Below are 12153 nucleotides of genomic sequence, written 5' to 3'. Positions count from 1 at the left end.
ACCAACCTCTTTAATAAGTACACCTTGCTAGTACTGGGTTGGAGCCCCTTTTTCCTTCAGATCCGGCTTAATTCTTATTGAATCTATGCCATGAAGGTGCTGGAAACCTACCTCAGGGATTTTAGTCCATAATAACATAATAGCATCATGCAGTTACTGCAGACTCTTCAGCTGCACATCCATAATGCTAATCTCCCATTGCACCACATCCCAAAGGTGCTCTATTGGTTTGAGATCTGGTGATTGTGGAATGCAGTGAAGTCCTTTTCATGTTCAAGAAACCGGTTTGAGATGATTTGAGCATTGTGATATGGCACATTATCCTGATGGAAGTAGCCATCAGAAGATAGGTACACTGCTGTCATAAAGGGTTTGAAATGGTTAGCAACAATATTCAACTTGGTAATCAGGGGCAAAAGGTTTTCCCAGAAAATATCCTCCACACAGCCTGAACTGTTGAAACAGGGCAAGATGGATCCATGTTTTCATGTTGTTAATGCAAAATTCTGACCCTAATGTCCAAGAAATCGAGACATTTTTCTAATCTTCTGTTGTCCAGTTTTGGTGAGACTGTGCCTCAGTTGCTTGCCCTTAGCTGATAGGAGTGGTACCCAGTGTGGCCTCCTGTTGCTGTAGCCCTTCTGCTTCAAGATTCGATGTGGTAGGTGTTCAGAGATGCTCGTTCTGCATAACTCTGTTGTAACAAGTGATTGAGTTACTATTGCCTTAATATCTGGTCTAATCAGTCTGGCCATTGCCCTCTGACCTCTTGCATCAACGAGGCATTTTCACCCAGAGAACTGCCACTCACTGGATATTTTCCCTTTTTGGGCCTTTCTCCATAAACCTTAGAGATGTTTGTGCATGAAAATTCCAGATAGCTCAGCAGCTTCTGAAATACTCATACCAGCCCGTCTGGCACCAACAACCATGCCACGTTCAAAGACATTTAAATCCCCTTTCTTTTCCTATTCTGATGCTTGGTTTGAACTTCAGCAGGTTGTATTGACAATGTTAACATATTTAAATGCATCAAGTTGCTGTCATGTGATTGGCTGATTAGATATTTGCATTATCAAGCAGTTGAACGGGTGTACCTATTAAAGAGGCCTGTGTGTGTGTATGTACTGTGTATACATGTGTGTGTTTATACACGAGGGTGAGTCAAAAATTATCCACACTCCTGCTGTAGAATTTGTTTTAATCAACTTTCAGAAAAGACAAAATAAATCATTTTTGACATAATCTCCCTGCTTTTCAATGCACTTTGTCCATCTGTCTACAGGCTTTCATATTCCTTCATTAAAAATGTTTTAGGCTGAACTGCGAGCCACGAGTGCACCGTTGTCTTCACCTCTCCATCAGATGTGAATCTTCATCCTCTTAGGGCTTCTTTTGAAACCCAGGTCTGTCATGGATTATTGTGTAGGCAAAGTTATGGCTGATTTGCAAATGATTTGCCACATCTACTGTCATTCGTCCATTCAACAGAATCATTTTATGTGCGCGCTCAATGTTGTCATCAGTCGTGGAATGCACAGGCCTCCAGCTCCTTTTTCATGGCTGACACTTGCGTGACCTTCCTTGAACTTATCTATCAATTCATAGACACTTCTTCACGACAAAACATTTTCCCCATACTGTGACCAAAGTCTTCAGTAAATATTGGCACCAGACACGCCCTCAGACCACAAAAAATGAATCACTTCAAGTTGTTGTTCTTTCATGCAAATCACAAGTGGTACAGCCATTGTTTCTCTTGCCGCAGTTACAAATGATCTAATGTAAACATAACGTCCACACCTGCACAGCAGTGACTGGGGAGACAGGGACCTCATAAGGAAAGCGCTGATAAGACCATGCTGCCAACAGAACTTTTAATATAACCGGAATGTGGATAATGTTTTACTCTCCCTCGTATAAGCTATGCATATGCAGTGTGTGTATCACCAGTCTGCCACAATATTAAAACTACTGACAGACGAAGTGATTAACATTATGTTGTTACAGTGGTACCTCTTTTAGGGGAAGGGATATATTAGTCAGCAAGTGAACAGTTGGTCCTTGAAAGTGATATATTAGAAACAGGAAAAATGGGCAAGCATAAGGACCTGAGCGACTTTGACAAGGGCCAGATTGTGACAGCTAGGTCACATCTCCAAAATGCTAGATCTTATGGTGTGTTGAAAAATTCACTTCCGGTTGAGTGAACGCTGGCGGGACTGGTCGCCGCTGCTCGCCAGTAACTAGAATATTGATTTTGCTAAGACTAGTGATTTTGATGGTATTTCTTTTGCCATATTGCTGACATCTCTGCGTGGCTATATATGCTATATACTATATGCTGTGTCTGCATTTAGCTTCAGCCTAACCTCCGTTTCGTCTGAAACTTACCGGTTTATTCTCTGCACGTCTGAGCTGCTTGCGGCCTCCTCGCCTACAATGTGGACCGGTAGGATTTTTGCTTGGTTGTTTGTTTGGAGTCTTCTGTCGCCGTTATTCAACCTGCGACTGGCCTCCTCCAGTACCCAGCTGCTGAGCTGCTTCGACTGCGTCTTTTCCAGTCTGTGCCTTTGCTGTCGGTGCTATATTTCGACCCGGACGTCATACTTCTCCTCGTCGGAGATACATCCATCGTGGGTCCCGCTGGAGATTCGAACGGACGCCGAAAGGAATTAACTCTTTTGGTCTGATTTTCGCACCTCCACATAACACAGATAGGAACGCTGACCATAGCGTGTTGGCCAGCTTAACTCGGTCGACTAACACCACTGTCAAATGCGACAGCAACACTGTCAGCTTTGGTCTTCTGAACATCCGCTCACTTACGAGCAAGGGACATCTCATTCAGGATCTCCTCATTGACCGTAAGTTTGACTTTCTCTGTTTAACTGAGACTTGGCAGCAACCTCAAGACTTTTCACAACTTAATGAATGCACCCCGGGGTTTTTGTCAACCCCGTGCATCTGGCCGTGGAGGAGGTGTCGCGATAATTTATGCGAGAAGTGGAAAGTCCTGCCGTTGCCTGCTCCTGCTGTTAGCTCTTTTGAATCGACTGTGTGTCAACTGTCTGGGCCAGTTCCAACCATCATTGCAACTGTCTACCGTCCTCCTAAGTCTAACAACAATTTTTGAACGATCTTGCTACCTTCCTTACCAATCTATCTGTAATTACTCCAAATATAATTCTGCTGGGGGATTTTAATATACATCTGGACAATATCAATATCCCTCTCACTAGAGACTTTTTATCTTGCCTGGAGAGTTTTGGATACCAGCAGCACACTGATGTTCCTACCCATTGTAAAGGACATATCTTGGACCTGATTTGCTGCTCTGGTGTTGTTCCTTTTGATCTTACAGCAGATGAACTCACTATAACCGACCACTTTCTCCTCTCATTCAACGCTAAACTTACCTTTTCTGTTCCTAAGCTTCCACGTCTCATAGCCTTTCGTAACATTAAGAATATCAACTTGAATTTGCTGTCTTCTAGAATTGATTCGCAAATGGACTTTTATAATTTATCCTCTCCCATAGAACTGGTCTCATATTATGACACTTGTCTTAATGGTATTCTTAATTCTCTGGCTCCGCTAAAAACCAGATCTGTTTCTTTTCCTTTTCTGCCCCTGGTTTACGCCTGAACTTCGCTTCTGAAAGCTAAAGGCAGGCAACTTGAAAGGTTGTTTAAAAAAACCAGACTCTTTGTCCACAAAGAGATGTATAAAAATCATCTACTCTACTACAAGGATTGTATAGCTCAAACCAAATCTAATTATTACACTCAGTTAATTACTAGTAATACAGGTAACACCAAGTCTTTGTTTTCTTTACTTAATAATGTTACACAACCTCCAGACTCTTTACCATCTCACCTTCACTCAACTGCCTTCTGTAATTCTCTTATGTCTTTTTTCAATGAGAAAATCCAAAAGATACATCAGCACCTTGGTCCAGATCCTTTCTGTATTTCTTCTGAACTACACTCACCTATTCACTCTTTCTCTTCTTTCCAGCTTCCCACTTCCTCTGAAATCTCAGATCTCTTCTGCAAATCCAAGTCATCTACTTGTCAGCTGGAACCCCTGCCTACAGTTTTGGTTAAAGCCTGCCTCCCTCTCTAGTCCCTCTTATTTCTGCCATCATTCACTCTTCTCTTACTACTGGTATTATTCCCTCATCTTTCAAAACTGCTGCTATAACCCCAATATTAAAAACCTGGTTGTGATCCTACTAATTTCAATAATTTTCCCCCATTTCTAACTTGCCCTTTATCTCCAAAATTCTTGAAAAATAGTAGCTATCCAACTTCACACCCACTTGTCTCACAATAATCTATATGAGAAGTTCCAGTCTGGTTTTCGCCCCCTTCATAGTACAGAAACAGCACTTGTTAAAATTACTAATGACCTCCTTATGGCTGCTGATTCTGGTCTAATCACTATTCTCATCCTTCTTGATCTGAGTGCGCCTTTGATACTATTTGTCATACCACTCTCCTTAATAGATTATCTTTGATTGGCATTACTCACACTCCACTTGATTGGTTTAGATCTTACCTTTCAGGCCGCACTCAGTTCATACAGCTTAAAACTTTCACATCCCAACCCACCGCTGTTACTTCTGGTGTGCCCCAAGGCTCTGTCCTGGGGCCTCTTCTTTTATTATTTACCTTCTTCCCTTGGCAATATTTTTCGCAAATATAACATTAATTTTCACTGTTATGCTGATGACACCCAGCTCTACCTTGCTGGTAAACCCACCTCCTCTTTTCCACCACCCTCACTTATTGATTGCATTTCTGAAATTAAATCCTGGTTCTCTTCAAATTTTCTTAAATTAAACAGTGACAAAACTGAGGTTCTCCTCATTGGTTCAAAATCATCATTATCCAAAACCAATAATCTTTCTTTTATTATTGATAACTCTGTTGTTTCCCCATCATCTCAGGTCAAGAGTCTGGGTGTCATCCTCGACAGTACTCTATCTTTCCAATGTCACATTAATAACATCACCCGGTCTGCTTACTTCCACTTACGTAATATTAATCGCATTCGTCCCTCCCTCACTCCTCATACTACTGCCATTCTTGTTCATAGTCTTGTCACTTCTCGGCTGGACTACTGCAATTCACTCCTCTTTGGTCTCCCTAATAAATCTCTTCACAAGCTTCAGTTAGTCCAGAATTCTGCAGCACGTATCATCACTGGAATCCCATCTTTTCACCATATTACTCCGGTCTTGCAGCAGCTTCATTGGCTCCCCATCAAGTTTCGTATTGATTTTAAGATTCTGCTACTAACTTTTAAGGCCATCCATAACCTCGCACCTCCATATCTGTCTGACCTTCTACATGTTGCCATTCCATCCCGTAACCTTAGATCCTCTTCCTCCACCCATCTGACCGTTCCTCCCCCCGTCCTAACCACCATGGGGAGCAGAGCTTTCAGCCGTTCTGCTCCCAAGCACTGGAACTCATTACCTGCGGATCTCCGAAATATCAAATCATATTCATCTTTCAAATGTAAACTTAAAACACATTTGTTTAAAATGGCTTTTTCTTCTTCCTCCTAATTATAGTGGTTTTGTTTGGTTTTAATTTTTAGATTTTCTGATGTTTTAAGTTGTTTATAATTGTGTTTTGTATTTATTTTTTATTTATTGTCTGTTCGGTGTCCTTGAGTTCTCTGAGGGGCCTTGTATAAATAAAATGTATTATTATTATTATTATTATTGTTGTTAGTATGTAGTGGTTAGTATCAACTGAAAGTGGTCCAAGCAAGGACAACCTGTGAACTGGTGATAGGGTCATAGTTGCCCATGGTTCACTGATGTGCATGTGAAGCAAAGGTTAACCTGTCTAGTCTGATCCCACAGAAGAGCTACTGTAACACAAGTTGCTGACAAACTGAATGCTGGTCATGAGAGAAAGATGTCAGAACAAACTGTGAAGTGTATTTTGCTGCATAACTGCAGATGGGTCATAACACCCAACTTGACTCCTGTCTACCAGAGAAATCTTGGTCTCCTTGGTGATCAATGGGTCTTCCACTTCACACATGACCGAGTAGTGTGCATTAGTGGAAATTCTGAAAAGCCAGGTATCCTGTGGTTGGCGTGATTCTCTTCCTTCTGCTTCTTAAATCTTATTAAAGTGAGGCTTGATGTTTTGACTGCATTTCCCTCCTAGGTTTTGCTCAGGATGTTTGCCCTGTTACTAATGTAAAAAGAATTTTTTTGGGGTTAGTGTGGTGAGGGGGTAGTATTATTACTGTTGTTTCTTCAAATATTTTCTTTAGACTGTTTAATTTGTGAGAAACCTGTTGATGGTAGTGTTTCTATTGCTCATTAGTGTTAAATTTCAGTAAATATATCTATAATAATAAAAGGCAAAGCCCTCACTGACTGACTGACTGACTGACTCATCACTAATTCTCCAACTTCCCATGTAGGTAGAAAGCTGAAATTTGGCAGGCTCATTCCTTACAGCTTACTTACAAAAGTTAAGCAGGTTTCATTTCGAAATTCTACGCGTAATGGTCATAATGGTCAACAACGTCTGCCATGTTGAACTTTATTTATGGCCCCATCTTCTCAATTTGGTAGGCGGCTTCCCTGCACTAACCGAAACCAATGTGCGTACTTATTTCGGTGGTATGATGCCACTGTCGGCCGCCATATTGAACTTTTCAACAGTCTTTGTTACTTATGGGCCCATCTTCAAGAAATTTGGTACACGGGTTCCCAACGCTAACTGAATCCTACTTACGTACATATATACGTCCATAGCCTGCAGCTCGGTCACCGTGTGAGGCGCCGTTGGGTCCCCCATCCCAACGTCTCTCACGTTGTTGGCTGCCTGCCTATATAAGGCCGTCTGTCGCTCCAGTCTCTACATTCCCTTCCTTGCTTCTCCATGGGATTCACATCTCCCTACTGATAACTACAGCCTTTTTGTTTAATCCATGGCTTCTCCGCTGTTTTATTGTTTGTTTATTACAATTATAGGTATTGTATAGGTATTTTACACTTACTTTACATTGCTCAGGTACCCATTTCCTTTATCATTCCAACCCCCATTACCATGTCTATCAAGATGATCACTATTGATCAAAGAACTATCACTTACCGAGTGGTTTCCATGCCCAGAGATACCACCTACCTTTTCCATTCTCTGTTACATATTGCACGGCCATATCAGGCTCACTCTTGATATCCGGAGGAACATTGTGTCTTGTGTATTGAATGAATGGGACAGGTTCAAGGTGTGGACTGATGACGGTAAAGGAGATAATTATACTACACAGGAGCACTATAAGAGTGAAATGCTTAAGCCCTTCACCTATGGTTCTGCACGTGAGTTGATGGCTGCCGCTGAATTGTTCGGTTGTCGCTTTCAAGTGTACCGAAATGGCCAGATATTTTACACCTTTCGACAACCGCCAATGCCTCTTAAACATCTTAGATTCACAGGTGACGATTTCAGTAGTGCACACTTTGATGTTTATGAATGTTTAAACTCTCAAAAGCTGGATGTGATTTTATCAATGAAACCGGTTCTGTGCTTACAACGCTTGACAGATGCCGAATGTCACTTCAATACAACAAATCCTGCAAATACTGTCATAATTGAAACAAACCATGAAATTCAAACCGATTATGACGGCAGCAATCCAAGCTGTGAGATTTGAGACAAGATTACTGTTCACATGGCCAACTGTAAGTTGCAAGCTCAAGAGTAAGCTCAGCGCACAGCTTAGTCATGTTACAACCGGAGGGACGAACGGACAACATGGTATACAAAGAGATCCTTAACAAATAATTATTGGCATATTTTCCCTCAGTTTAAAAAGGTTAAATTTTCTTCTTAATAAAAATTTTAATGCAGTACTTCGCCGCTGCAAAGCATAATGACAGCAACACTCATAACAGTGACAAAACAAATACATTTACAATCATGTTACGTTATTTTTAAAATGTTTCCTTTTCTTTTTCTTTCCTTCTTTAACACGCTACTTCTCTGCTGCGAAGCGCGGGTATTTTGCTAGTTTAATGATAAAAACTAGTTGTTTTTTTTTTATATATAACCATATTACAATACACATTCAGGTTCAAGTTTGTCTTGTCTTCTTTAATTTACCACTTTAATTAGGTATTGTGCTAGGAGAACGTTAATAAGGAATCCCCATCCCACCCCCAGACATGTACAAGTGTTTATGCTGTAACACTGAACAAATTGTGATTAAATTAATATTAAAATTAAATTTAAAAAAATTAAAAAGTTGAGTCAGAGGGCTTGGTTCTTAACTTTTTTTTTTTCTTTCTACACAAGACAACTTTTTTTTTTTTTTTTCATCCTCACCAGCTATCCATCCGGATGATAAATACAGCATTTTTCTATCAGTGTACTACCCCTTATCATTCGGGGTCATTTTTGCTAAATCGCTTGTAATTCGACCTCTCCAAATTAGAATCATTGCTGTTATTGAACTATCTGGAGTATAAACACATGTTTGGTCTCTTTGTAAAGGTAACATTCTCTAGTTTCACCCTTAGTAGTCAGAATCACTGTAGGTGTGACTGATCAAATGTTATGCACATTAGAACTCACAAAAAAAACACATTTTTTTGTTCTCGCCTAAGTTTTTTTATGAAAATAAAGGAAAATAAAGCTGCAGTAGGTAGGTGGGGACAGAAACACACTATGTACCAACAGAATAACTTGCTGACTACTCAAATTTCATTATTTTGAAAAGAATACCTGTAAAAATGACATTTTTTGCACCAGTTTTTATGTGGGCATGCCCAGGGGCTTTTTAGAGGGACCATTATCCACATTTTGGAACGTATGGAAAAAGTGTAATAACTTTTGAATGCTTCAACCCACAGATATCAATAAGGGCTCTACTGAAAGCTTACACCTAAAGGAATCTATATCTACACACAGTGTCACTCTATTAGTTATATTTATATTTTTTATTTTTTACTTTTTTTTTTATAAAATGCACACAAACTATATATATTTCTTTTACAAACTGTTACAGCACAGCTCAGCGTTTTCCATGTGCCACTTGATGGCAGCAATCACTAGCAAGCAGAAAGCACAAGGGCGTGGCACGTCGCTCTCTCCCATTACATATGCCGTGTGCCGGTTGAATACTTTTGCAACACGTACATGCATCTATTATTTAATCGAGCGTTTATTTACGTTTAAACTTCTACTTTTATTCATATTTAAACTGCGAAAAAACTTGGCGAAATCACAATAAACAACCACGCACCAACTCTGCAGACTGGCACAAATGCCACCTTCACGAAGCTCCGATTGTTTTTTTTACAAGTTAGCATGGCAAGTTACATATCAAAATGCTCGTCTGCTCATTGGCTGTAAGTTTTGAGTGTCAGTCACAGTGTCCAATCAAACTGGTAGATTCTACCAGAGTTCAGAGCTATACGTCACCCTGCAAGCTTTCTGTGACACTGGTTGGCTATATGAGGTGCCAGTCAACCCCAGACCCGTCGTAATTGGCCAATTTAGGTGTCTTTCGAAAGCTAACACTTCCGTGTTTCATGCGGTAGCATGTTTATCACCAACAGAAACAAATTACGTCTAATATGAGCAATATAAGTGAAAAAAAATTACTTGGGTGGTCTCAAGTTTTGAAACATTTTCTGGAGTTTTGTCCCTTTGAGAATATATCGTGTGTTTTGGACCTAAATCGTTTTACTGGATTATATTCGCTGGAGCCTTACGGACACAATGGGATCAATACTGCTCGGAAATATTGATGTTTGACTTGCAGGGGGTCTTCAAAGGTAGGCACAGTCAACTCTTAAAAGTATGTACTTCTCTGTAAAAAAGGCTTTAGTGTCAGTGCTGTGGTTGTTGTGTGTCAAAATGGTTTATATCATCGGAAAGACGAGACTTTGAAGTTTCATTTGATGTATAGGGTGTCGAGATGCATGGCAAGATGGGCATGCACACATTACTGTAACGTTTTTGAACCGCTGTTTGTCCCGGGACCGGTACGTGTGCGCGTTAAGAGGTTAAGGCCATGTCACATTAAACAACTTTTCCAGTGATTGGTTTATAAAGCCTTAAATAATCTCACTCCATCCTATATCTCAGAATGCCTTTCACCTTACACTCCAAATCGTAACCTTAGATCTTGAAATGTATGTCTGCTTATAATTCTACGAGCTAAACTTAAAAGAAGTGGTAGCCTTCTGGTGTTAGGCTCCTAAAATCTGGAATAGCTTACCAATAGAAATTCGCAAGGGTAATATAGTGGAGCATTTTAAAAAAACTGCTAAAAACTCATTATTTTAACATGGCTTTCTCAGTTTTATTTTAGTTTAATCCTGATATTCTGTATATGCATTTAATTATCATCTTTCATGGTGCCTCTGAAATCTGTAGTAACCACTACTTTCTCTGCCATTCTTTTTCTGGTTTTCTTTGGTGGTGGTGGTGGCACCACCACCTGATCAAAGCACCGTGCTGTCCCTACATTGATGGTTTAAAAGCCAGAGGTACACATGACCATCATTATCAAGTTCTTTAATGTGAACACTGAAAACCAAGAAGACTGTTAATTAGTATTGCCTAATTATATTTTTAAATTTTGTCATTTTTCTCTTTCTTCATCCTGTAAAGCACTTTGAGCTACATCATTTGTATGAAAATGTGCTATATAAATACATGTTGTTGTTACCTAGCGAATCACTTCAACCAGTCTGTGACTCGCTCTGACAAAATTGTTTGATTTTTATCTTTAGTCATGATCAAGCTCTGTGTACATAAGAGCTAACATTCAGTGATTGCCCATCTGCAAGTACAAGGCGTCTAATGCACCAACAAAGAATGAGGAACATAAGATTGTTGCCTTTTAAACCTTTGTATAGCACTAGTTACACAAGGCACCATGTTATTGGCTTTTAGAAAAAGGTCGAGCTTGACCATGCTGGAAAGTTCACACACAAATGCTAAATTTGACCTGTCTGGTAATCTTTTATTTACTTTTATTTATTCATTTTGTAACTGTATGTTGTATATTGCAACAGATCAGGGAGTGTTGTTTTAGTAGATTTTTATTTTAAACATCAAAGATTTGATAGTAATTTGCATTTTAACAAATATTGATTTGGCCAGATTAGACAAGTTTGTAGAATTGTGAATACGTGCTGTATGGCTTGTGTGTGTGTGTGTGGGTTTTTTTTTTTTTTTTTTTAAATGTGGTTTAAATGAAATTGGTCTGTAAATGAGTGTTTATTAGCATGCAGAAGTTAAGATGCTCTGCAATGTATTTGAGCTCTCTCTTGTACTCGTGCTGTCTGAATAGACTTTTGCCCCATGCATCTTAGTACTAGACATGAATAACTAGAGAAAATATCCAGCAGGTTTTAATACAAACTCATGGAAATGTTGAAGAATTCTGTAATTGTTACAATAGCATAAATTGAGTACACAGAAAAAAGATACAATTCTTCATAATATTAGCAGCATTTAGATATAAGAGAGAAAACAACATTGGAGAGAGCAGTACAGTAGTCTTATAGTATGTTGGTGACTGTAGTAAACAGGTTAGCTGTTGAACTTACATTATAAAGAAATAACTAACATTCTAACTAGGTCTTCATTTCTTTGTTTAGAGGTAATGGAATAGCTGCTAACATAAGTTGATCAACCATATACTGTTTAAAGTAATAGAAATAGTAGACTGAAATAGTAAATGAACAGTCAATAAACAGGTGTGACAAACTTGATGTCTGAGCACTCGGATGTGAATGTGAACCACCTAAAAGTGCTTGCCCATAACAATTAGTGAGAACAAATACATTCATCTTTAATGTTTTTTTGATGATCTGAACACTCCTGAATTTTACCAACATTTATCAACCCCTGGTAATCCAGTTTGGATCATTGATGGTGGATCTTCCTTCATACAAATTAAATTTCATACAATGCAAGACTCTAAACAGGATGTTTCTCAGTAGATTAGAAAATGGATAATTTATGTAATGGAGTTGCACCTCTTTTTAAAGTAATTCTATCTTGATTGGTGACTTTAAATCGGCCTGTTGTCAGAGTATGTGTATACATATGTCCACAGGCCTATCTGGAGTCCCTATTTTTTTGGTGTGTGTGG

This window comes from Polypterus senegalus, unplaced genomic scaffold, assembly GCF_016835505.1.
Source record: "Polypterus senegalus isolate Bchr_013 unplaced genomic scaffold, ASM1683550v1 scaffold_5486, whole genome shotgun sequence".
NCBI classification, from domain to species: Eukaryota; Metazoa; Chordata; class Cladistia; order Polypteriformes; family Polypteridae; genus Polypterus; species Polypterus senegalus.
This window is presented reverse-complemented; position numbering follows the sequence as displayed.